General features: G+C 35.9%; 1 long non-coding RNA gene across 1 annotated transcript; it reads right to left on the minus strand.

Annotated features, from left to right (window-relative positions):
• Positions 1-265: 265 nt before the first annotated feature.
• On the minus strand, positions 266-22054 carry LOC109026710 (uncharacterized). Its single transcript, XR_002005793.3, has 6 exons — positions 21645-22054; positions 20799-20848; positions 19356-19432; positions 16735-16798; positions 1188-1369; positions 266-597 (listed from the first exon to the last, which is right to left on the minus strand). It is a non-coding gene; the product is annotated as an uncharacterized lncRNA (long non-coding RNA).
• Between the last annotated feature and the right edge of the window lie 5594 nt (positions 22055-27648).

The following is a 27648-nucleotide window of genomic DNA, read 5'->3' on the forward strand; positions in this document are numbered from 1 at the left end:
TTTCTTTGTAGAATTTTCTCAACAATTAAGATAGCTGCCCCTAGGTAGCTACTATATGTTGTTGTATAATGTGGTCCTGGGAGGTAGTTATTTTTAGATAATATTAGTTAAATAGGAAAGACTGAACTCAAATTTTATTAATTTTATTGCAATATTTTTATTTTTTTAAAAAGCATAAAAATGCTAACTAAATAGCAGAAGAGCAGTAATTTTCTTTCATATTACCACACTAAATTTAAGTAAAACACCAGTAGGATAGCAAAAAAAAAGAAACAGAAATATCCAGGTGCGAACTACTTCTGCTTTGATGGATGCTCAATGTGTTATGATGTTAGATGATGAACACAGTATTTGTTGAACACTCAGTATATATGCTGGGTTCTGTGAAAGGTGCTATTCATTTATTGTGATCCCTGCTTTGTGGATGAGGAGACTGAGACTGAGAGAGTGAATAACTCATCCGGGGTCATGCTTACAGTCAGCATTAGAGCCAGGATTGGAATTAAGATGCCCCTTCATTCAACTTCATTCAACTTGCTCTCTTCTTTACAGTGCTGGTTTAATTTGACAGCAGTCTAGGGCCAGTCCAGGAGCTACCTGCAGGAGCAAGACCAGATTCATAGACATGCAACCTGTATAGTCCCACTTAGAACCTCCACGATATCCTCTCCTATCCTCACTGCATTCCCCTCCTCCAACCAGTTTAAGGCTCTGCTATCACTTTTGACCATTTGAAATTCTTAGTAACTTTGAATAAGCAAACCTGCATTTTTGTTTTACACTGAACTTTGCAAATTAAATAACCAATTCTATTCAGTATAGAAATTTCACAGAATACTTTCACCTTGATTATTGCTTATTGAATTATTTTCCTTTTGAAAAAGATAATCCAAGCAGACTGAATTTTCCTCCGTATAGGGGTATGAATTAGCAATTTGTTCTTGTAATCCCATTTCTAATCTACATAATTTCAAACTGACTCTACTAGGCATAGACTCTTTGGTCAGTTTTTTTTTGGGATCTTTAGTCCCTCTTAAGGTTGACCTATGGATTAACCCTTTTATTTTTCTCTTTTTCAGAAGGTTTATCACAGGGTTCTCTCTTTCTTCAGCTAATTTCCTCCCTCAGATTGTGATTGAGGCTGTTAATTCAATTATTTATTAAAAAGTAATGAAAAAAATACTTACTGCAGAGGTTGCACACTGTCACCAGCACACTCTTCAAAGACCAGTTGCAATTCGACCTTTTGATCAAAAGAAATGCACCAACCTGATGCTGCACTTGCTCTTGCAGTTGTTCCTGTTATATTATTCATTTCCTCTCTTTTTGACCAGCTGGAGTTATAATATGCTTTGAGTCGCTAAAGGGGCTTTTAAGAAAGCAAGAGAAATGCATTTATGTCATACGGAGGTTGCGTGCTAATTACTAATCTGACAGGGTGTAATAACAATATGAAAGCATCAGTAAGAGAAAGAAATGAGCAGAATATGCAATTATCTTATGAAAGAGTTTCTTTCCTGGAGGGAGAAATCTGCATGTTTACCATCTGTAACAAAGGAGATGTGAACTACATAAGTGAATTACCCCAGCTCTGAGTTCATGTGTATATGTAATGGGATGAAGTTGAAATGACATTAAGTAATTTCATTATTGTCAAAAAATACAAATAAAGAACACTAAAAGGCATGACTAATATAGTGAACTCCAAAGATGGATTTTCAAAGTTTTTTCAAAGGGCTACAGTAATTTATATGAGAAATCAAATGTGATATAAAGTAATATACATTTTCCCAGATTACAAAAAGATATATTGCATAAAGCTATCATTATTCTTCATAACACATGTGAACAGAATATCCACAATATGCTGTAAGGAAAAGGAATCAGTCCATTAACACTGCAGCCTAAGAGTCAGAAGTTTCATTTCTCATAGCACATTTAGCCACAGAGTTAAATAATCTGGAAAATGACTCTGGTTAATATTTAGAAAGAGTCTTACTTTAAATGACCACAGTGCAAAAGGGTTTTCATGCCAGCCTCAAACATAACATTTAAGTGTTTACCTGAGTCTCTGTAAGTCTTTTTCAAGGACTTTCCAAAAAAATAAAAAGAAAAATAGTTACTCTTCCCCAAAAAGTTGCCATGTTAATAGAGAATAGAAATATTACTTCAATAATACAATCTAATATTTCTCCATCCTTAAAAGTACAAATTTTTGTCTTTCTGTTTCTCACATTCAGGATGCTAAATAATCCATATGGCTATATGTTTACTCTTTTAATGAGAATGAATGTACTTTAAAGATATGGAGACACAGACATGTATTAATTTTAACTGGTCTGTGAATCCTAACACCTAGTAGTATCACATCTCTCTTTTGTAGGGTCAGAACAACTGCACCTCTATCCTCTTAGCATTCTGATTGGGTCTGAGAATAAAATTTACAAAAATTAGATTAACAAGAGAAAAGCAAAATGTAAATTTTATATGGCATGTGAGCCCTCATAAAAAAAAAGGAAGACCTAAAGAAGCAGTTAGAATCTATTACTTATATATAGTGAATAAGACAAAGAGTAGTAAAAGTGAAGAAGCAACTAAATTATATGTGGAGACTTCAGAGTTATATTAGCAATGTCTGCATAGAATTCTCTCAGTTTCGACTTCCCGTCCTTGAGGATAAGGACGTTGCCTGTTTCTAATATAGGAAGAGCACCTTTCACATGGGAATTTCTTGTTCTGCTTTTGAGAAACAGCACAAGGTCAATGTGATCTTTTCACATCTGCTATTTTTCAAGTGTCTTTAACTTAAGTCGTCATTATGCAGGAATAGCACATTTTAACCCCTTCACCATCCACCTAGAGCACTCAGACAGCTGCAGAGAACTGTTCAAAAGATTATGCTTTAGCTTGGGCTACATGCCAGAACAATGATTAAAAGATTGGAAGACAAGCATGTTTAGAAAAAAGAAGTGCCTTAAATTACCTATGCTGTTGTTGCCTTTACTCTTTCTTTCTCCTGAGATTATTTCATGACTTCAAGTATGCCTTGCATACTTATTTAATTTTGTAATATTTTTGTTTTGTAATTTTTTTAAAAACTTATGAAATATAAGTCAAACATTAATTGTATTTAGTAGATGTCTCTGAGCTCTAATGTAAATGACTTGTGGTGTGGCGCCTCAGAGGAGCATTCTTCCCTTACAGACTGTCCATACATGACATCAGTTTATTAGGTTGGTGCAAGTGTAACTGCGGTTGGACTGTGAATTTTAAATCATTATAACTAGGCTCAAACACATCTTTATTAGTCGAAATAGCAACCATTACAATCCACACCTTTTTGCCAGCGAGAAATAAGTTTGTTTATTCTTGTAGTGTAAAAATCATGCTTTGGGACTTGACGAACTCTTGGAAAGCATGTTCGGCATCCTGCTGGTTATGGAAGCATTTTTCCTGACAAAAGTTGTCGCGATACTTGAAGAAGTGGTATTCAGTTGGTGAGAAGTCATGTGAACATGGTGGATGAGGCACAACTTTGTAACCCAATTCATTCAACTTTTGAAACATTGGTTGTGCAACGAACCTGTGGTCAGGCATTGTCATGGAGAAGAATTGGGCCCTTTCTGTTGACAAACGCGGGCTGCGGGCATTGCAGTTTTCAGTGTGTTTCATCAATCTGTTGTGCATACTTTTCAGATATAGTGGTTTCACCGGGATTCAGAAACTGTAGTGGATCAGACTGGCAGCAGACCACCAGAGACCATGACCTTTTCTTGGTGCAAGTTTGGCTTTGAGACGTACTTTGGAGCCTCTTGTTGGTCCAAACACTGAGCTGGTCATTGCCGGTTGCCGTATAAAATCCACTTTTTGTCACATGTCACAATTTTTTTTTTTAGTTGTTTTTTTGTTTGTTTTTTCTTTTGAGACAGAGTCTCCTTCTGTCGCCCAGGCTGGAGTGCAGACGCACGATCTTGGCTCATTGCAATCTCCACCTCCTGGGTTCAAGCAATTCTCCTGTCTCAGCCTCCTGAGTAGCTGGGAGGGGCTACAGGCGCACGCCACCCCTCATGGCTAATTTTTGTATTTTTAGTAGAGACGAGGTTTCGCCATATTGGTCAGACTGGTCTCGAACTCCTGACGTCAGGTGATCCAGCCACCGTGGCCTCCCAAAGTGTTGGGATTACAGGCATGAGCCACCACGCCCAGCCACTCATGTCACGTCTTATCGAGAAATGGTTCATTGTTGTTGCATAGAATAAGAGAAGACAACACTTCAAGACAATGATTTCTTTGATTTTCACTCAGCTCTTGAGGCACCCAATTATGGAGCTTTTTCACCTTTCCAATTTGCTTCAAATGCTGAATGACCATAGAATGGTAGATGTTGAATTCTTCAGCAACTGCTTGTGTAACTGTAAGAGGATCCCCTTCAACGATTGCTCTCAATTGGTTGCTGTCAACTTCCAATGGCCTGCCACTACACTCCTCATCTTCAAGGCTCTCCTCCTTTTCAAAACTTCTTGACCCACCACTGCACTCTACGTTCCTTAGCAGTTCCTGGGCTAAATGTGTTGTTGATGTTGTGAGTTGTCTCCGCTGCTTTATGACCCATTTTGGAGTCGAATAAGAAAATCGCGGCTGGGCGCGGTGGCTCATGCCTGTAATCCCAGCACTTTGGGAGGCTGAGGCTGGCAGATCACGAGGTCAGGAGATTGAGACCATCCTGGCCAACATGGTGAAACCTGTCTCTACTAAAAATACAAAAATTAGCTGAGCGTGGTGGCGGGCGCCTGTAGTCCAGCTACTCAGGAGGCTGAGGCAGGAGAATCGCTTGAACCAGGGAGTTAGAGGTTGCAGTGAGCCAAGATCATGCCACTGTACTCCAGCCTGATGACATAGCAAGACTCTGTCTCAAAAAAAAAAAAAAAAAAGAGAAAAAAACACTCAGATTTGCTTTTTGTCTAACATCATTTCCATAGTCTAAAATAAATATAAAATAAACAACAAGTAATAAGTCATTAGCAAAATAAAGTGAGAAATGCACATTAAAATGATATAAACATAACCACATTTATTTGAGAATGTGTTCCAATATCAAACAGCAAATTTCAGCAATGCAAAAACTGCAATTACTCTTTCACCAACCTGCACCATCTGCATTTTCCACAGTAAATATTTCTGAGAAGAAAACAAAAATAATATTATCTGAAAATAATTTATAAAGCAGTTTTTAAATTGTAATTCCATCTTTGGGTATTATTTTTTCTTTGTGCTGATGTATGTCATCTTCTAATCCCACATATGTCTAATTCTTATTCTAGTATTGCTGTACAATTCATAATTTGAAAAATTACTTAAATATATGCATTTACTGTAATAGCCCTGAAACGTGAAAAAAAAGCAGTACCCAGTATAGCTTATGCAACATGACATAAGTTTTATAAAAAGTACATGTAAACATGCATAAACAAATCCAGAAACATGTATTATATACAAAAAGATGTGATGTATCCAGTGGAGCTTAATCCTACCAGTGTTATCACCATTTGTAAACATTTGGAAGACTGGGATCCGATCTGCTCAACTAGAGTTTTTAAGTGACTAGGACGGATCACTGCTTATTAAGCACACAATATAAAAAAGACACGTTTGTCTTGCTTGGTTGATTTCATGCTCGTAGAGTAAGCAAAAAGGAAATGCACCATCAGGCAGGTGAACAGTATTCCTCATATGTGAACCTTTTGAGAACTGGATGAGTTTTTAGTTATCCCGTATTATGTTTCTCATGTTTCATTACTTTTTTTTATTGAGTCTGGTCTCTTGAAAGTTTCTCTCTGAATATATTTAAGGATGAACTCATTGACGTTTTTTTCTTCCATTCATCTAGATTATTCAGCATCTTGGAAATAATGACAGGAAATAAGTGTGATTGTAATTTCAATATTGCTTTATTGATAAAACTTTACATTTACTTCAACTTCATTTTATTGATGACAATGGATATTTCACGAAGATGTACATGAGTCATCCCCTAGCCCAGTGATAAAGTGGGAGAAGGTGAAAATGCAATAATTTCATTCCTCCTTTCCTTCTGCACCAATTCCCAATCCCCTTAGAATTTTCTTGTGCTATGTAAAAAAGGACACATAGGGCTTCACATAGGTGAGGCATAATTTCCTTTCTGAATTTTTGAACATTTGAACTGTTTCATTCCCCAGAATATTCACTGTGGCATCACTTTTGAGGCTCTAGCTGTCTCACATTGTGATGTTTCTTGCCCAAGCTCAAGTTTTGTACTATGCCTTATTTTCCTGTGATCACCTTCATATGAATGTTTCAAGGATGTTTATAATTACGTCAGTAATAAGGGCTGAATATTATCACTCCTTCAGTCAAAAACTATTTTTGAACATCAGAAAAGCTTGATTTATATCACGTATTAGTGTATTTATTTTGAAAAATAGAACTGCTTAAACCTGATAAGTAGCTTTTTGTGTAGTATAAGCCACATTTCTGATTATTATATTCTATTACTATAACATGATTTTTGGCAAGAAATTACTTATTAAACATAGTCAAAAGTCCACTACTGAGAGTGGTGACATAGAACAGTTTTATTATTGTGCTTAGTATACTGCCACCTATTTTGTTGCAGGTGAAATTCATTAAGAGAATTAGAGAATTTCAACTGTCATGTCATAAAAGAGGCAAAAAATTTTTCAGCTAATATCTGATTTCCTTAAAAATTTACTGTCTTTTGAAATATCGTGGTCTATCTCTGTAGATTATGACACACATTCTGTAGACTCAGAATTCATCTTCTTGTTCAAATTTGAGTAACGCCAAAATGTTTTCCAATGAAAAGCAAGATATTTAATAAGATTGTTTGTTGATAACTGAGTATTAATATATTCTAAAAGTCTTTTTAGAACTCTATTTAGAATTGTAGAAATAATGTAGTCAAAAGATTCTTTGCCTACATTATTTCATTTGATTTCCAATGGAATCCCATAGCAACTGTATTATTGTCCCCACTTCACAAGAAATGCAGATTCATATACAGTAAAAGGTAGGGCCAAATCCAAAATATATGCTTATCTTACAATTGTGTGATTATTAATGAGCAACATAATTAGTGATGCATACTTTATTCATGGTATTTTTTGTTTTCAATATAGTGGAAGAAAATGTTACTCCAAAAAAATTGATCACAGCTTAATATTTCTCTTATGAGATCTTCCTTCTATTTTTATCTTATCTATTCACTTTTTAAAAAACCCTTCTATGTTCTCTACTCCATCTCAGGGCTCATCTCTACATCATAGTTTTCCAGGTACATTGCCCACTTAAAATATGTTCATTTTGTTATTAATTCTGAGTTCATATTCTCAAGAGAAGAAAGCTGATAGGCTAAATTCATATTTTGGTGTGATATCAGAACATAATGGCACTGGTCGATCTATTTGTTCTGTTGTTGCCTCTGAGTTACATTTGTTTCTGGTACAGTCAGCTTAGGTTGAATATAGAGGACCATGTGGCAAGCATTGTTACCTAAAATTTACCCCCTTCACTAGGTATCTATAGGACGATCATGGACGCCTGGAATAACCAATGGGAAAGAGGGGGTTAGGTGAGCAGATGATGGGTGAATATTTTTCTGATATTTATCATGATAAAACTTAATCAGGAATGTCATATTTTAAAATGATAAACTGCATTAAAAGACACGGCACTGCTAGGAATGACAAATGGCAAATGCTTCTTTCAGGGCTCAATTTTTATTTGATACTGAGAGCTTATACTGCCACTCAGATAAGCTCAGTACAGAAAACTTTCAAAGTGGAATCCTTTGTAATTCCTGGAAATTCCCTGGGAGGACCTCTGGATGAGGATACTTGACTGTTACCTAAATCTTCTTCCATTTCTACAATTTATTTTCTTAGTTGCATTTCTTTAAGATTTTGTATACAGAACACTTTAAAGTATAAGCACAGCATTTTTGCTGTTCTAGTACAAACTTGACTTTTTTTATCTGAAGAGCAGAGATCGAGAAATGTAAGCAGTTTGTAAAAGGTCATCTAACCAAGAAGAGCTATGAATTCAAATACTCACATTATCAGATCTGTTAGTTTTTCTTAAACCACCCTTCTTCTATCCAAAGCTAAATTTAAAAATATTCTAAATAATTGGACACACCTATTATTCAATTTGTTTGGAAACAAAGTGAACTAACCGAATACTCTGATTTCTGAAAATATTTTATATATCAACTCTTTGGGTAATTAATTTTCAATATTGAGGAAACAGTAAGCTATATTATAATGAAAACCAAAACTAGTTTGAAATCTTTCTTTGACACATAAGGAACTCCAGTGACACTTTTATAAACATTTTTGCTGTGTTCAGAGTGCTTCTTCTTCCACAATTTTAAATTGAAACCTAATTTCTGATGTGGCAGTGTTAAGAGGTAGGGCCTTTAGGAGGTGATTAGATTATGAAGTCTCTGCCCTCATAAAGGGGGCAGTGTCCTTATAAAAGAGGCTTGAGTGAGACCTTTTGCCCTTCCACCATGTGTGAACACAGCTAAAAGGCACTGTCTAGGAGAAGCAGACCCTTACCAGACTCTGAATCTGCTGGTGCTTTGATTTGGACTTTCCAGTCTTCAGAACTGTGAGCAGTAAGTTTTTATTGTTTATAAATTACCAAGTTGAAGGTATTTTGCTATAACAGCCAAAATGGACTAAGACAGAAATTGGTACAAAGAAATGGGGGTACTGTATTTGCTGTAAGAAATACCTTAAAATGTGGAGTGGCCTTGGAACTGGTTAATTGGTGGAGGCTGGAGGTACATACTAGAAAAAGCCTACATCATCATGAATGGAGCATTAAGGGTGATTTGGGTGAGGGCTCAGAAGAGAGCTATAGAGATACTCTCGGTCTTCTTAAGAGATTGCCTGAGTGGTAATGATCAGAATGTTGGTAGGCATATGGATAGGGAAGACTATTCTGGTGAAATTTCAGCTGCAACTAAGGAACATGTTATTGGAAACTGAAGGAAAGGCCATCCTTTTTATAAAGTGGCAAAGAACTTGGTTGAATCGTGTTAGTGCTCTAGCGCTTTGCGGAAGTGATGAAATTGGATAGTTAGCAGAATAAATATCTAAGCAAGGTATTGAGAGGTTGAGGGTATGGCGTGGTCTCTCTTGACTATTTACAGTAAAAGGGAAGAAGAGAGAACAAATTAAAAGTGGAATTTATAATGAAAAGGAATCAGTATTTAAGATTTGAAAAATTCTTAGCCTGACCATGTTGTAAAGTATGAAAAAGGGAGTTTCAGAGAGAACACCAAGGACCTGGCCAAGCAAACCTTGCGAGCAACTCTTGATTAAGGAGATTTGTATGAATAGAAAGAATCTAGGTGCTGCTCATCAGGAAAAATAAAGAATGACCCTGGGCCAGGCATGGTGGCTCACACCTTTAATTCCAGCACTTTGGGAGGCTGAGGCAGGCATATCACTTGAGGCCAGGAGTTCAAGACCAGCCTGGCCAACATGGTAAACCCTGTCTCTACTAAAAGTACAAAAAATTAGCCAGGTGTGGTGGCACATGCCTGTGGTCCCAGCTACTCATGAGGCTGAAGCGTGAGAATCACTTGAACCTGGGATGCAGAGGTTACAGACCGCCAAGATTGTGAATTGTGCTACTGCATTCCAGCCTGGGCTACAGAGTGAGACTCTGTCTCAAAAAACAAAAACAAACAAACAAACAAACAAACAAAAAACAAAAACCAGAATGACCCTGAAGGCATTTCAGAGAGCTTCAGGACTACCTTTCCCATCACAGGCCCAGAATTCCAGGGTCTTCAGAGGCAGAGTGATTTGAAGGGTCTTACCCCCACCTGTGACTCCAGCAGGTAGAAGTGCACTTCCAGCTGCCCCTCCAGAGGGCATAGGTAATGTACCTCGGTAGTGTTTGAAAGGTGCTATTTCTGTTGGCATGCAGAGTACACAAGCTCTAGGCACATAATTATCTCCACTTAGGTTTCAAATAATACTCCAGAGAGACTTGAAGCTTAAGAATAATCTCTGACTTGATGTCAACCTTCCAAACAAACTGGGGAGGTAAATGGGCCCTCAAGTCTCCTGGCAGCCATGTCCCTATGCTTTTGCTGGGCACAGCTCATGCAGCAGCTCTGATACATGGAAGTCACACTCCTGCATCTCTCCCAGGCAGGAGTTGCACACTGGTAGCTCTACTGGTCTCTTGTCTTGGGAATATCCTTCCCTCCACAGTTCTCCTGGGCCTGTTGTTTGCCCTGTTGGATTTTGGACTTTCGTGAGACCAGGTACCTCTTGCTTTCTTACTATTTCTCACTTTTGAAATGGGAATGTCTATTTATGTCTGCTTCACCACTGTATTTTAGAAACATATCACTTGTTTGATTTCCAAAGCTCACGGCTGGGAAGAAATTTGCTTCAGAATGAATCACAACCTTAAGTTTCACTCATATCTTATTTAGATGATATTTAGATGCATCTTTGGACTTAGACTTTAAAGTCGATGCTGGAATAAGATAAGACTTTTGGAGTATTTGAATGAAGTAAATGTATTTTGCAAATAAGAAGGAAGTTAACTTTGGGGGACCAGAGACAGAATGCTGTGATTTTAATGCTTGTGCCCTAAAATTTATAGATTAACACTTAATCCTCAAGTGACAGTATTAATAAATTAAGCTTTTAAGAGGTGATTAGGTCAGGAAGGCTCTTCCCTCCTGAATATGACTTCTGCCCTAATAAAAGAGGATTGAGGGAGACCTTTTGCCCTTCTGCCATGTGAGGTGCTGTTTAGAGCAACTGACTCTCACCAAACACTAAATCTGCTGGTGACTTGATCTTGGACTTCCCAGCCTCCAGAACTGTAAGTAATAAATATCTATTTTTTTGTAAATTACCCAGTCTAAGGAATTTTGTTGTAGCACCCCAAACAGTTCTAAGACAATCTTTGAATCCAGAAAACTGGATTCAATCTATGCATAACCGAGAAGCAGTTTTGGTTTTCAGTGAATACTTAAATACTTAAGTTATCTTACTTGTCGTTCATCCTTTTTGCATACAAGTGAAGTGCAGAAATTTTCAGTTGCATAGCCCCTGTATGTCTGTTCAATGAGCTTGTTCTTAAGGATCACACAGGGGACAAAATGAAAGAATATAGAAGTGTGTGCTATCAGCTGTGCAAGTTTTCACTTTCCTGATTCTGGAATCTGCAGTAGGTTCCATGGGTCCCTGGAAAAGTTCTTGGCCACATCTAGGTCAGTAAATTGCTTCAGTAGGTTACACCCTTCTTTGTTGGCTTTCCATTTTTATGTCTCAAAGACAAGAGGTATATTAATTTAAAAAATTGTACTAGCAGTGTCCAAAGTAATATAATGTGGGCCACAAATGCATTTGTCGATTTTCTAGTAGCTACATTTCAAAAATAAATCCAATTAAATTAAAGATTAAGATAATTTTTAAAATATATTTTATTTGCCTAGTGTTCAAAAATATTTTCATTTCAAATAAAATCAATATGACATGATTAATGAAATATTTTATATTCCTTTCCTTCATACTAAGTCATTGAAATCCATGTGTATTTTACTGTTATAACACTGTTCAGTTTGAGCTTGCCCCATTTCACATTCCCAAATACCACAGGTGGCTCCTGGCGACCATATTGGATGCTGCAGGTCTAAACTCTCACTTCTAATCATTTTCTGAGGCAAAGGAGTAGGAATGATTTTGCTATGACCAATTAATACATTATAGAAAAACTTTACAGTGATCATTTTCACATACTGTAGTTTTATATGTTAAGATATGTGGAAATCTTTTATGTAAATGCATATTACTAAATTATGATAGGAAATGAAAAAAATTGACTATAGGGACTAAAGTAAGTAGGGGTATATTCATAAGATAATACCAAATTATCCAAATGATATTATAAACAAACACAACTATATAAATATAGCCCTTATGTTAATTGAAAAAAAAAATGACATCTGTATTTTCCATAGTAAATATTTCCGAGAATAAAACAAAAATAATCTTAACTGAAAATAATTTATAAAATGGTTTTTAAGTAGTAATTCCATCTGTGTGTATTAATTATTTTTGTGCTGACATATGTCTTATTCTAATTCCACATATGTCTAATACTCCTTCTAGTATTACTGTACTATTCATAATTTGAAATATTAACTGAATGTATGCATTTACTGTAATAACCGCTTAAAGTGAAAAAAAGCAGTATGCAGGATAGTTTATGTAATATGATCTAAGTTTTATAAAAAGTATATGTAAACATGCATGAAGAAATCCAGAAACATATATCATGTTATTAGCAACTGTTTTCTCTTGGTATTAGAATGGGAAGGCCAAAAAAGAAATAACACCACTTTTCTTGTTGTGTTTAATATATTTTTAGTGAGAAATTTATGGGAGATTTTTACATTTTTGTTTTCATATCTTTCCAGTTAAATAAAAATCTAAAAGGAAAGCTATCTAAAGTAGATACTTATTTGTGTCTTTATTTATGTTGCCATCATACATGTCATTTTGGTGCTCTGTCCTGTCTTTCCAAGGCTATCGAAAATTCAAACAGATGCTATGAGTGTTCTAGACTATTTAGATAGTCCAAATAGGGGAAAATGTAAACATTTATTCACAGAAGGCACTAAATAATGTAATAATCACGTAACATTTTCATTTCTGACAAGCTTCTGAAAATCTAGGAACTACTAAAATGACAGTTAAAATAATAATAATTCAGTATTTGATGTGTTCAACCAGAGTAGATTCACTCTCCCTCTCAGAGACTAGAGCACTTGATTTTCTGGAGAAGCAAATGGTTTATGGTTGTTTAAAATTATTGGGACTATTATATTCATTTACTGATAAAGAATATGTTCATGATGGTTTTTTTTTTTTTTGGTCTTTAAAAAGTAAGTTTAGTAAGCAAGGGTGATTTTTAAAAATTAAAAATAAAACTCTTTAAGAGGCCAAGTGTTAACAGGATTGGTGGGAATAACCATCTATACTACAAAAGAGAGTGGAAACCCAGCAAAATCAAGATCACAGGAGCATTTAACTGTTTTTTCCCTGAGTATCTGCTTATCTAAGTAAACCGAGCTTTGAGGTTTGTTGCTCCGCTGGGCAGAAGGAGGAAAATCAAAGTCAGTGTCTGCCATCTGGGGCTGGGAACCCCATGGGAAACCAAACCCACATTAAATAGGGACCACAAAATACCACGCCCTCAGGAAGAGAGGAAGGACTCATGATTCCCATTGTCAGAAATGGGGATGAAGGTGGAGGGAAAGTCTCCATGTACCGTCTAGAGAAGAAGAAAAAAGGAAAACAAGTAAACAAAGCAATCTTGAGTTGTGGCTATGGGCTGTAAATTATTATAACATCTTCGTCTTTTACTCTCAGTGAATTAGTGGCCCTTATGGGGCTTGAGACAGAAAAGTAATAGGATCTGAATTAAGTTCTACAAGTATCCCCTGGGCTGCTGTGTGGGAGATGGTCTATAGGAGGAAGGGTGGATGCAAAGAGGCCAGTTAGTTCACTGGTACAGTAACTTATCAAGAGGATGTCCAGACCACCGTGACAAGTAGAATGATAAAAAGAGTCATGCCTAGACATTTTTCACAGGTACAATGGTTTGGATTTTCTGACTATGAATATGGAATGTGAGCAAAAGGAGTCTGACAACAAAGTAGTTGAAAACACATATACCCTTCAATCCAGCAATTTCACTCAAAAGTATATTTGTTAGAACTATTCCTACTTATGTCAGCAAGGAGATCTGTACAAGAATATACTATTAAACATTGTTTATTATTGTTCATTTTGTTCCCATTACCAGAGGAATAAACAAAATACAATATTTTACAATCATGTAATACTATTCAACAATTAAAGTGAAATAAATCTATGTCCATTAACATGGCTAATCTCAAAAATAAAATGGAAAAAATTAATAGGTACAGTATAACACTCTTTATGTAAAGAATAAAATCCAAATTTAATATTATACATTGAATAGAAATATATACATTTTAGGAAACACACAGAAACTTGAATTAGACGGACATGCATAGCTTCATGGAAGCAATAATTTTTTGGCAATTAAGACAATTAAGAAAATCAAGATGAGTATCTTGGCATTTGTTACAATAATCTACATTTCTCTATATTTTCTAAAAAGATTCATTACATTTATCAAAGTCTTGGAAAAAAAGCTGTTTCAAAGAGAATTCTAACTAATAAAATTGCAAGTCACTTGACGGCATCGATATAATTTTATATAGTTAGCTCCCAAGCTTGTAGCTACTCAAATTATGTTCAACAATTTTAGCAAAATTCATCGAGAACCTACTGTGATCAGAGAATCCTCAAAAAACGGGATTCTGACCCCAAGAAACACAATCAGGTTGTTTCTTGTTTTTCTTAAAATAGATACATTCCTCAAATGGGATAAGTAGAATTGTAGGCAAAGTATGGGAGATGTGTATTTATTCTGAATGGGGGCAATTTTTGATGGGGGAAAAATCCATATAATATTAATTTAGAAATGTGTTATGTTGTTAGAATAAAAACAGAAGTTGCCAATTCCACAGAATCATAGAAAGAAAGCCATATTTCAAGTGAGTAAATTCAGTAAGTAAAGCAGCAAACTCTTTAGAACTGAATCTCAGACCTAAAAAAAAGTGTATTCTGTGTTTTTTTTTTCCCAAAAGCTAGTTGAGTTGCAGCACCTGAATTTTATATGTCATTCTTAAGCCTTAAAATCGTGGATGTTAAGCCTATCTTAATTAAACATGACGTAAAATGTTAAATAACATATGTATGAATATTTTATGTGTGAAAACATTTTGAAAGCTCTGCTATGCCACACAAATCTAAGGTACCCAGTTTTATAAACATAGATAGATATATGAATCTAAGAACAATAATAAAAGCTATTTTAATGCTCACTTACTTAGGGTCATGCATAATAGAAATTAAACTATTAAACTACCTCTGTGCATTACATTATTAAATTATTACTTCAGACCTAAGAGATTGTAAGTACTAACATGAATGCTGCATTACAGATAATTAGCATGAAGTTTAGGGAGAATAAATGACTAGCTCAGTTAGTAAGTGTTTCTCTGAAGTTCTGTAACCCAGTTACTGGAAACTCTGTAGTTACTGAGTAGGGTATTTGTGGTCCTTTCTATGGACGGCAGGATAACCTGATGGTTAAAATTTTGGGGGACCTGGGTTCGAACTCTAGCTCAATGACTTACCATCTTAATTGCCTCAAAGGTGTTAAATTCTTAAGCTTTATGTTTCTTATTTATGAAATTATTGATTATACTACAATAGACATGTATGTTGTATGAATAGAGTGAGAATTAAAGTAATGCCTAGGTTTAAAGTAGCTCCTAGTGTCTAGTAAACATGCGTTCAATTTCTGTTATTACATATTTTTAAACATTATTATCAAGTAGCTATGGAGTTAATGTTCAGGCTCAGGTTAACAAACTAATTGAATAACAGTTAACAGACAAGAACAAATAAGGAAATTCCCGTAATCTCAGATTATTCTGTCATGAATAGTTTTGTCATCATTTGGGATAAAGCCCTTTCTTAAAACATTCAACATGTTAAAAATCATATTCAAAATCTAAGTACTAATAATATTCTAGTATTAAGCATAGATTAAATTTTGATTGTTGTAACTATCTGTTGTGAATATTGAGAAATGATCACAATAGCATTTTTGTTCATGTGTTTAATCATTCGTGGCATTCCATCTGAAGACCAACAATATTAGAGTGTGAAAACTGATGATTTAATTTTTATTAGTTCTCATTTCTTTCTTTTCTTCCTTGTATTATCTTACTTACCTTATCTAATCTTAAAACCTCACAGTTTTTTGAGAGAGATACTCTGCGAAAATTCACAGAATTTATCATGTCATGAAGAAAATAGCATATTTGTAAGATACACTATTCTGCTGTTTTATTTGATCAAAAGTAAATCTTACTGATGATTATCACCATGTGCAAAAATAATTTTGTGAAGTATTATATTTCTGTTGGCATCCTTTCTCATATTCAAGTGATAAAATTGATTTCCAAATATCCTTTCACAAATCCCTAAAACAATAGCCAGCTTACACTTGAAATACACATGATCTCGCTCTGTTTCGCCCTCTGTCTTTCCTTAATGCCTTCACCTATCCATTAAGTACACATATAATTAGGCCTTAATTGTATTTTCTGTATCAATTTCTCTTTCACTATTTCTTAAAGGAATTCTCTATGAAACTAGACTACATATACATTTCTGTCTTCTCAAAATGGCCACAAATTTGGAAAAACTACAATCTACTCACTTTTCCTTAAATATGTAAATAATCAACATAGTCTAAAATCACCATTGTCTCTAGTAAAATACTCTTGCTCCAATTAAAAGCTAAACTTTTCATAAGTTCAAGCAGCAGCATGCTCTTCTATGAATTTAATTCACTTTGCACTAAAAACCTCTCATATAAGCAAGCAGGCCACATCATGACCTGATTACGAAAGTCAAATCTTAATGCCCCTTGGAAGAAATTATCTCATGAAAATAAGACTTGAAAGAATGAAAATAACCAAGCTCTTTTAGCTTGATCTCTAAGCTCTTTTAGGTTGATGGTTACCTGATCTCTCATTAATTCCTTAGTATTCAAGCCCTCACCGCTATCTTCTGTTAAAGTAAAATTCCTGAAAAACAAACAATAAAAACACATTGTATTTATAATAGAAGAATTCTATCAAAACTGATCATGATTTTTAAAAATGCCATTAGGGAGAAAATATGGCACACTAGATGGAAATATGGACTCTGACATTTAATAGACATGGATAAATACCCCATCTACTAATTTAATAGGTCTCTTGTATCCCAGTCTAATTCAAGATCCAACTCTAGTGCTTTCTTATCCATGAAGCTCTCATACAGAACACTACAGACCAACTTCTTCCCCAAATAAGTTTTTCTCTTTTCATTTTTATTTCATACATAATATTCATCTCTATAGGATATGTAATTATATATATAATTTAAGTTTAGGCTTCCCATCTAGACTATGAGCAACTTGATGAAAATGGGGTGATATTCCCCACAGTGGTGCCTGGCACAGTGCCTTGCACAAAGTTTGTATCCATAAATATTTCCTTCTCATATTGCTAAAAAACAGCCATCTAGGTTCAAGATAGAAGATTAAAATTTTGATCTCATAAGTTTATGAGCAGCAGAACAAAATGTAAGTTTTTAATCAAAAACAATTTTAACATTTGTTTTCATGATTGCTAAAAACAGTATTTAAATCACATTCAAAAATAAGCAAGTTTACCAAAAAAGCAAATAAATGGAACAGAGGAAGGAAAAGGAGATGAATTTTACTTAAGAGCTACATTAATCAACATAGGAGTGGTTATTTGATCTAGATCAAATAATCATAACTATGTGTGTTGAATTTTGAGACCCAATCTATTTCTACCCAAGACTTTAGATGTGTAAGTTATCTTTCTTTTGTCTCCAGGTAGAAAGAAAAAAAGAAGTGCTATTTTCAGGCAGAGAAATGTACAATTTTAAAAATGGTCTAGCATTTTCAAATTATTTATACCTTACCAACTTATATTGCTTGTGCCAGATGTACAGATTTTACATCTGAATAATAAAACCACGTGTCCTTGTCTGTGAAGCTGAAATTTTACTTCAGCAGTAGGAATTTGAGACCATTAGTGACTACTCCAAATGTACTTGCACATTTCAAACAAATTCACAAGCTAGAATATTCTGTTCTCCCTCCTGCCCAGGGATTTGTACATGCTACTTCTTCAGCCTGGATGCTTCTTCCTTACTCAGTCCACAACACATACCTGCCTTTTGCCTCAGCAACATTTATTTATTTTTCAGCTCCCTTTAAATCTCACTTAATCAGAATAAAACCTTCCTCAATTTCCTCTACTCCTAGGCCAGCATCATTTATGATGAACTCTCCTAGTGATTGCTTCTGATTTGGAATTCTTATCTAGGTGTTAAATGTGGGGGTCACTGTGTGACAATTTCATTTACTCCTTGCCTCCTCTATTAGACTGAAAGCTAGAGAAGTGATGATGAGTCATAGATGCTTTTATTCACAATGTCAGATACACAGTAAGGTAGGTACCCTTATTAAATAATAAACTGGAATTATTTACTTGAAAATATCAATTCATTTTTAAAGTACTGTGCAGCCTCTTCACTTCAGTGTGGCATGAATACCAAATTATACTATATATCAAATTATATTAATAGAATTTTTAAAAATTGTCTACAGCAATGATTTATTTAATGCATTTGGTCTTTTTTCACTTATTCACCTCAGATTATGTTGTGCTCTTCACAAACCACCTATTATCAGGATGATGGAGTCTCGCTCTGTCACCCAGGCTGCAGTGAAGTGACACGATCTCGGCTCACTGCAACCTTCACTTCCTGGGTTCAAGCAATTCTCCTGCCTCAGCCTCCCGAGTAGCTGGGACTACAAGCGCGAGCCACTATACCCAGCTAATTTTTGTATTTTTAGTAGAGACAGGGTTTCGCCATGTTGGCGAGGTTGGTCTCTTAACTCCTGACCTCAAGTGATCCAACCACATCGGCCCCCCAAAGTGCTGAGATTACAGGCGTGAGCCACCGCACCCAGCCCAGATAAATGTATTCTTATTTCTTCCACTCTTCTCAAAACTATCTACGTTTTTGCCCAAAGCTTCCAATAGACCTTTCTCTCCCGCTATTTTTAACACTGATTTTATCGAGGCCAGTCTCTTTAGGAGTCAAGAGCTTGTAGACACTGTCCCTGTTTCAGTTGGTCACCGAAAATACTCAGTCCCCTCAACATCCCCTCTTCCTCATTTAGCCAGATTCTGCTTATTTTAAACATTCAACTTCCATCCCTCCTTCCTGCTGACTACCCACCACACTCTGTTCATTCGCTTCAACTCTCAATTGCTATAGTACTTTTATGCTGTTCCACACGATTTACCACTTACTCATAAGATGTCTTGTATTATTAATGGATATTTTACACATTCTAGCTTGCATCCCCCAACTAAAACACAAGCTTGCAGAGTCAGGAATTGTGCAAAAACACTTCTATATCCCAAGGCAGTTCCAAACACGTCATGGCCAGAGTCCAAATCTCCATCAGGGCTGATCGCTATTCACCTATCAATCAAGTCTTGATTTCAAACACATTCGTGAAGCCTTCGTCCTCTCTCAGTACCTGGCACATACCGGTATTATGGTCATTTCAGCCCGTTGTGTTGTCATCTTTTTCTTCTTTTCTTTTGTCTCCCCGCTAGGAGCAGAGCCTGATGAGGTAAAGGATTATGTATCTTATCACTACTATATCCTTAGTATTTAGCACAATGCCTAGTGGAGGATAGGGGCTCGCTATGTATTTGCTAAATGAATAAGTCAATAATCTCGGTCTCCTTTCATTTATGCAGGCATAAGATATTTTTCCTTTATAAGAAGATTCAGAAAATCTTGATAAATTTTGAAAAAATTATCTGCTTAGATCTTTAAAACATAGGTAAAACCAAGTAAAATTTCTTATTGACATTTTGTTCTGTGCACAGAGAGTAATATAGTGGTTAAATAGACTTGAGCTTTGCAATCAAACATGTCTGCGTTCTGATTCTGCATGACCTTGAGGAAGTTCCATAGCCTTCATAAGTCTCAGTGACCTCATAAAAAAGTGAGAATTGACTGACTACCTCACAGTGTTGTTGTAACAATTAAGTGGTGTAATGCATGTAGAACTCCTGGCAAATTGACTAGCACAGAATGAGCCTTCAGATCATTTTAATCAATTATTCTTTATTAAGGCAATTTAATAGGAGAAAAGACTAAATGTTATTTCTTGTGCTTCACAGATGTATTCCAGATGAATATACATTTAAAAATAGACAAAGAATAAACACAGACAAGTAGAATACCTTTGATTACACAGCTACAAAAATCTGACCACCTTGAAATACTGTGTCAGGGTTAACAAACTTCCTCTGTAAGGCCAAATAGTAAAAGTTTCAGGCTCTGTGAACTATATGATTTCTGCCACAATTATTGAACTCTGTCATCATAGCATAAAAGTAGCCAGAGACAGCACATACACAAATGAGCATAGCTATGACCCAATGAAACATTATTTACTAAAACAGGTAGTGGGCTAGATTTGCCAATTATTGTACTATATGGATACACTTTCTCTCACAAGAGAATTCTACCATAGGTAATAATTTTATATTTGTATATTTGTGCAATGATGCCAAAACATAAATGAACAGAAATGTTTAAAAAACATGATGTTTTTTAAACATTGTTAAAAAACAAGACCAAAACATAATGTTTAAGAAATGTGAATGTATATTTCCATCTTTAAAGGCATTTGAATACAGTACATGAAATTTGAAACCTCAGTTGTGAATTCGCTATTTACCAATGACAAGGTTTAAGTTCTTCAGTGGCCATGAGTAAGTTAAGTTTGTCATCACTTTTTGCCCTGGTGTAGTATTTTCCAAATAGTAAGTGCTCAATTCACATGTACATTAAAGTAAATAATAAGAAAACCCTCACATGTAACTAGACACAATTCTATTCATGTATCTTTGAAATCAACTGGAGACAGTATCAATTAATGCAAAGATCCTAGGCTTTCAATCCAAAGAAGCTTACCTCTCTGCTCCAGATGCTCATCTTGCTGGCTGTGTGTCTCCAGGTAAGTTCTGTAATGTGGCAGAAATAATATTTGTCTTAAAGCAATGGTTGTCAGCCAGAGTGCAGTTTTTCCCCCAGGGCACATTTGTAATGTCTGAAGACATTTTCAATTTTTTTTTTTTTTTTTTTTTTTTTTTTGAGACAGAGTCTTGCCCTGTTGCCCAGGCTGCAATGCAAGTGTGCAATCTCGGCTTACTGCAACCTCTGCCTCCCAGGCTCAAGAGATCCTCCCACCTCAGCCTCCTAAGTAACTGGGACTGCAGGTGTGCACCACCACACCCAGCTAATTCTTATATTTCTTGTAGAGATGGGCTTTTGTCATTTTGCCCAGGCTGGTCTCCAACTCCTGGGCTCAAGTGATCCTCCTGCCTCAGCCTCCCAAAGTGCTGGGATTACAGGTGTGAGCCACCGCACTCTGTCTCATTTTCACCATTTGGGATGAGAGACGTTACTGGTTTCTAATAAGTAGAGGCCAGAAATTGTGCTTAATATCTTACAATACCCAGGACAATCCCTACCCTGAAAGAATTATCCAGCCCAAAATGTCAATAGTTCCAAGTTGGGCAAACTCTGCTCTAACGTTTTTGTGAGGATTAATTCACATAGTGCTCTAAAGATTTAGCAGAATACTAGGCTCAGTAAATCTTAACTGTTAATAAGACTGATTTCTATCGACTGGTAGAAAATATACCTTTATGCAAATTTCGAGTGAACACAAACATGTATAAAAATAAATGAACTCTCTATTTTTGGGGCTAGAAGCTTATTGAAGCATTTCTTTAGATTAAATAATAAAATTAATACCTAGTCATGTGTGTATTGACATCTAGAATCCATATGCTCTTTGTGAGCCTTGAAAGGTTTTGAATGATACTTGACTATTCTGTCATTGCCATGGTAAATGTTTTATCTTGTTGTTAATATCTGACTTATTTAAAATTCATGTGGGAAATTTGAAAGTTCTATTTCCTATCTTGAAAATCAATGACAACTTAATCAATGCTGCTAAAACAAGCCCCAGTTCTTATGTAGTAGAAAAGTAAATAAGCTGGAGAATTAAAAGTGACAGAATCTTCACATCAAGGACAGAGAGCATATTTCTATCTCGTTCTTCTATGTCTGCAGCCTGAAATATTCCATCTGCTTGCCTCTTTCCTCAGGGAATTGAAGCACCTTGAAAAGGATAAGAAAACTTCAACATTACAACGATGTTTCATATCATTAGGCTCAAATTAAGTAAATAACAGAATCCTAAGCTGATGACACATCCTGGGTTTGCACTAATCATAATTTGCAATCTCCATCATTGTCATCGGAACCTTTTTGCCTAGCAACATTCCTGCTGCTGCTTCTGTTCCGACCCTCTGGGTGCAACTGAAGGAGGAGGCAGTCAAAAGGAAAAACACAAATATCTCCAAGATGGCACTTACAAAAAGCAACAACAATGACAAAGTATAAATACAAATACACACCTTGAAGTTTATGTTCTTACTCAAATGCAAGCATCAACAATGGCCTACTGTCAGCAAGTTAAATGGCTGGGGTTGTTTCAGTCTCCCATTACATGAAGGTATGCAAACTCATGCTAATACGTATCAGTTGGTACCAAATGAGTGAGTGAGTCAGGAGTGATGAGTGAAGTGTGAGGGAAATTGCACTGTTCCTGTACCATCTAAAAGGGTAATGGATATTCAATTCTGCTTATTTTTGGTCACTGCATATGAGTGCAGAGTGGTTAAGTCTTCCAATATTTTTCTAAGACAGAAATCTGGAAAGGTTGACATAATTCCATCAAGGAATGAGATTGAAATAAATATATAACCAATTAAAAAGTAGTGTAAAATAGTACAACCACTCTGGAAAATTGGCATTTTCTAATGAAGTTAAATGTACACCTACCATAGGACAATTCTACTTCTAGATATTTACCTTAGATAAATGGAAACATATGTCTATGAAAATGATTTATATAAAAAATTCACAGCAGCTGTTTTATCATAATAGCCCCAAACTGGAAACAACTACCACTTCTCTTCCAGCCATTATTCAGATGGCATGCTTCCCCACGCTTTGATTACTCTCCTTTGAATATTTTTCCATTTGTCTGCCTTCCATTCATAATGTAAGATTTTCAGCGTTGTTAGACAGTACAGAGCACAGTGAAGCTGGTCTCTTCTTTATATTACTTTCCATATTTTCACAGATGTAGTCAAAGAAAATGCTAGGTATTTTGTTACATGTTTTCAGTGATTTATGTTTTTTAATAGATTCATATTGAACATAGTTACTTAAATGGTTCAAACACTTACATATCTGCCTCTAATTATCTGCCTTTTTAATTCTATTCCTGTATAAAAATATTACTTGTTCTCTTACACTTTTGCTCAAATGGCATATTGCGATTCATTTTAATCTTGTTTGATTTGATTTACCCATTTCTGTAAGCTATTTAACTTTATTGAAATGCTCTCTGGTTGTGAGAGGCAATTTTATTTGGAACACCAGCATTGTAACTATCTCCATCCTGATGGGCATATACTATATGCTAGGTTCATTTATGTCAGTTATCCCACATCATCCATACAATGGGTAGATGGCCTTTTCCAAATTATAGTTTTATAGATGAGGAAATTGAGGTTTAGAATAGTTTAAATCACTTGACTAAAGCTACACATCTGATAAATGGCGAAGCCAGAACTCTCTTCCAAGTCTAACAATTTCAAAATCCATATGCCTAATCATTATGATTTTATTTATCTGTAATTTGAAAATAGTCTCTTCTGATCATTCTATCCATTGCTAAAATTTATAGTAAGACTTGCGTCAAAGTTCTAATGCTTTAAGAACACAATTCTTGAGTAACACACACACTTCTCACTTAGCTCAAGTAAGATAACAACCCACTAAATTTACAAAAACACATTTCACCCACCCTGTTTCTAAAACCTAGTCCAAAAGGATATAATTAAAGGCTTGAATGAACACACCTGGACTTCAGCATAATGATCATGTTTATTCATAGTTTCCAATCTTGTTCTAGTCAACTCATGTGTGTTTAGCCTAAGACACTTCTCTTGCTTGCACACACTGTCTTATTTCTGAAACCAGATTGCTTCTAAAAATTGATGTATATATTTAATGCAACAGCATTTCTAAGACTGATGTCCCATTGAGGAGCTAGGGTAACCTGTTGTGAATCTTTTGAATGCTAAAGGTTATGTTCCAGTCTATAGTTATCAAGATTCTTCTTTTGAAAATGAGAGCTACCTTTTTCTTCTCAACTTTCTTGTGCCTCTCCTATTGGTCCTTTATTCTCTTTGATTAATTCAATATCAAGTTTTCAATCTCATTGGTAAGTTTTCTCACTTTGGAACTTAGACAACCAAAGCCTGGCCACAAAGCCATTTATTCAGGGCAGAATGTTTCTCCCCAACCACTTTACCTGCATGGTGCCTCAACCACTTCTGTCAAGTGTTTGTTCCACTCTTGAGATGCTATGCTTTTGAAGGGATAAAAAAACGTAGCTTGTTAACCTCAAGCACTTTTTTGTTTTCTTCTTGTAAATGTAAAAACCTTGAAAGATCTTTTGTTTGTCCTTGTGTCCTTATAAACATCAGGTCTTTGAATTTCAGCTTTCCTGAATTTATTCGTAACTCAAAACTTCTATTTGTCTTTGTTCTTTATATGCATGCTTTAAAAAATCTAAGGTTAATATAGATTTCCTTATTCAACAATGTTTAAGAAAAATAAAACCTAGCATTTTAGAGTATTTATGAATTAGAAATTCTAACTGTCTTACAAACGTACCTGATATAAACCTTCTAAAAATTGTGAACAGTTACCTCCATTTGACAGATACTGAAATTGAGGCTCAGAGACTTTAATTTGCTCTAGTGACATAGCCATAAAAATGTAGAACTAATCCATTTAATTTTAAACCCCATGCTCTTAACTAACATTCTTGACAAAAGTCTCACCTTCTGTCAAGTCCTGTATTCTTTTCTTATCATCTTGCTTTCCATCATTCTTACGATTGCCACAGAACAATGCCTACCTTTTCTCTCAACATTTAAAATTATTTCTAAAGATTTTAGAATTATATCTTCCTGGGCCGGGTGTGGTGGCTCATGCCTGTAATCCCAGCACTTCGGGAGGCCGAGGCGGGCGGGCCACGAGGTCGGGAGATGGAGACCATTCTGGCTAACACTGTGAAACCCCGTCTCTACTAAAAATACAAAAAATTAGCTGGGCGTGGTGGCGGGCATCTGTAGTCCCAGCTTCTCAGAGGCTGAGGCAGGAGAATGGTGTGAACCCGGGAGGCAGAGCTTGCAGTGAGCCGAGATCAGGCCACTGCACTCCAGCCTGGGCGATAGAGGGAGACTCCGTTCCCCCCACCAACCACCCCCCCCCCAGCAAAAAAAAAAAGAATTATGTCTTCCTTATTTATCCAGGTCATATTTGTCATAAGGAACAATTCAATCTAGCAGAATGATACTTAATAAATGTAGGAAAGTTTATGTAAAATGTAGGATTTACACATACTTTTACAATTCCTCTACTACATTGATCTGATTTATGTACTTTGGAATAAGTCAGACATATATTACAAAGAAATAGGATACAAGGTGGAATATTATAGTTTACATAAGAGATACGTGTTCAAATAAGAGTTGGCAGGAGGGAAGCATGACTTCCCTCAGGGGAGTCATGGAGGAACCAGACTCTACGCTCTGTAGCACGTATCACAGTTTTCTACTAAAACCCGTTACCTTCTTCCCTGTGGTAATAGGATTTTGCTGGATACCTGGTTAGACTACGTTTCCCAGGCTCCCTTGCAGTTTTCTGGGGGCACTGGGGGGACTATGTAACAGAGTTTTCTCCAAGGGAATGTAAATAAAAATGAAGTAGCCTCCAAGCTACTTTTTAAAAATCAAATGAGTATCTTGAACATTCTCTTTTTCCTTCTACTGTCTGGATTTGAATTAGAAGGGCCTGGTAGTATAACAGAGCCAGGAGGTGGTAGGCACCAGGGTCCTTGAATCAATATGGATGAGAGTTACCAGTAGACCAGAAACAGCAGCCTTGTATTATAAATGATCAAGAGATAACCTTCTATTATGGTAAACCACTGGTATTTGGAGAAAGGAGTCTGTAATGGCAGCTTCTCTTACTTTATAACATACTTTTCAAACATCTAACAAAATATATCTACCACCTTTCACAATTTTGCACCTGAAAGGGTTAGGGAAAAGTGTATCCTGGGGCCTCAGGGAAAAAAAAGAAAAAAGGAAAGAAAAAAATTACAAATGGCTTAACACAATAATTCTGTAGAAGATATAGTCAATGAAGGCACACATGAAGGAGTAATCAGTTCTGCCTAAGAGAGTGTTTAAAAGATTCACAGGGGAGGAAACTTGAAGAATGAAGATATGTTTTCAAAGAAGTTGGAAAATAACATAGGAAGTGAGAACTGCATGAACAAAATTTAGGGATTAAAGAATGAACACTGGCCACTTCATGGGAAATTTAGTTTGGCCGAAACACTTGACACAAAAGAAATGAGAATAGACCCTGGAAGGGGCTCAAGGATGGAAAGTAAAACTAGGCCAGATCTTGAAGCCCTTTGGATACCTTGTGTAGTAGGCAGAATAATGACTTCCCTAAAGATGTAAGTATGATAGACTACAAGGCAAAGGGAATTAGGGTTGCAGATGGAATTACAGTTGCTAATCAGCTGACCTGAGGACATTAAGATAGGGAGACGATTTTGGATTACTTTAGTGGGCTCAACGTAATCACAAGGGTCTTTAAAAGGGTTAGAGAAAGATGTGACTATGAAAAACCAGAGAGATAGCAACAGGACAGGAGTTGGCCTGATAGTGTTGGCTTTGAACACAGAGGAAGGGGCTACGAACCAAGGCAAGCAGGTGGCCACTAAAAACTGAAAAAGGCAAGGTAACGGGTTCCTCCCAGAGCTCCTGAAGATAATCCAACCCTACCAACATTTTGATCTTAGCTCAGTGAGATCCAAGTCAGGCTTTTGAGCTACAGAAAATACATTTGTATTCTTTAAGCCACTCAGTTTGTGGTTATTTATCGTAACAGCAATAGGAAACTAATACTTCTTGCTAAACCTGATCTTGGAGAACAGATGAATATTGGGATCAGAATTGCCCCCAAGAGGGTCCACCTGGGAGCAGTGTGCAAAATGGGTTAATTGGGCAGGACCAGAAAAAGAAAAATAGTCAGAGACCTATTTTTTAACAGATTAGACCTCCAATAAGATGTTGGAAGGCAACTAATGCAGCAGAAGTAAGGAAGCCGAGAGAAAGAATATGCTATGCAGTGAGAATAAGCTTGTTTTCTGAGTCTGTGCTATCCAGAAAGTTGGGGATTGGGGCAGATGCAATGTATTGTTAAAGCAACGTATTCTGTGAACTTATATAGGTATAGGAGAATAATTCCAGTTTCCTGATGCATTTCACGATATTATTACAAATATTGAAAACAAAACCAAGGTTGCTTGCTCCTTTTCATATTTCTGAAGCATTTGTAAATCTTGATGCTTTTCCCCTCACATACTCTTTTATGCACAATGCAGATGTAGCCTCACCTGCAAATGCAGGCCTGTGTAAAAGTGACATCTTGTGTTGCTTTGATGCATTGCATTTCTTGTTCTCCCTGTCACAATTCCTCTGTTTTGGAAATTCTTTTACTTTTATTTTGCTAAAGAGCAAAGAGAGACTAAACTAAAATTATTGCAACATAAAGCGTATGACTCATGGTATTAAAAAATTACATTGTTCTC

The sequence above is a fragment of the Gorilla gorilla genome, chromosome 4 (assembly GCF_029281585.2).
Source record: "Gorilla gorilla gorilla isolate KB3781 chromosome 4, NHGRI_mGorGor1-v2.1_pri, whole genome shotgun sequence".
Taxonomy (NCBI): domain Eukaryota; kingdom Metazoa; phylum Chordata; class Mammalia; order Primates; family Hominidae; genus Gorilla; species Gorilla gorilla.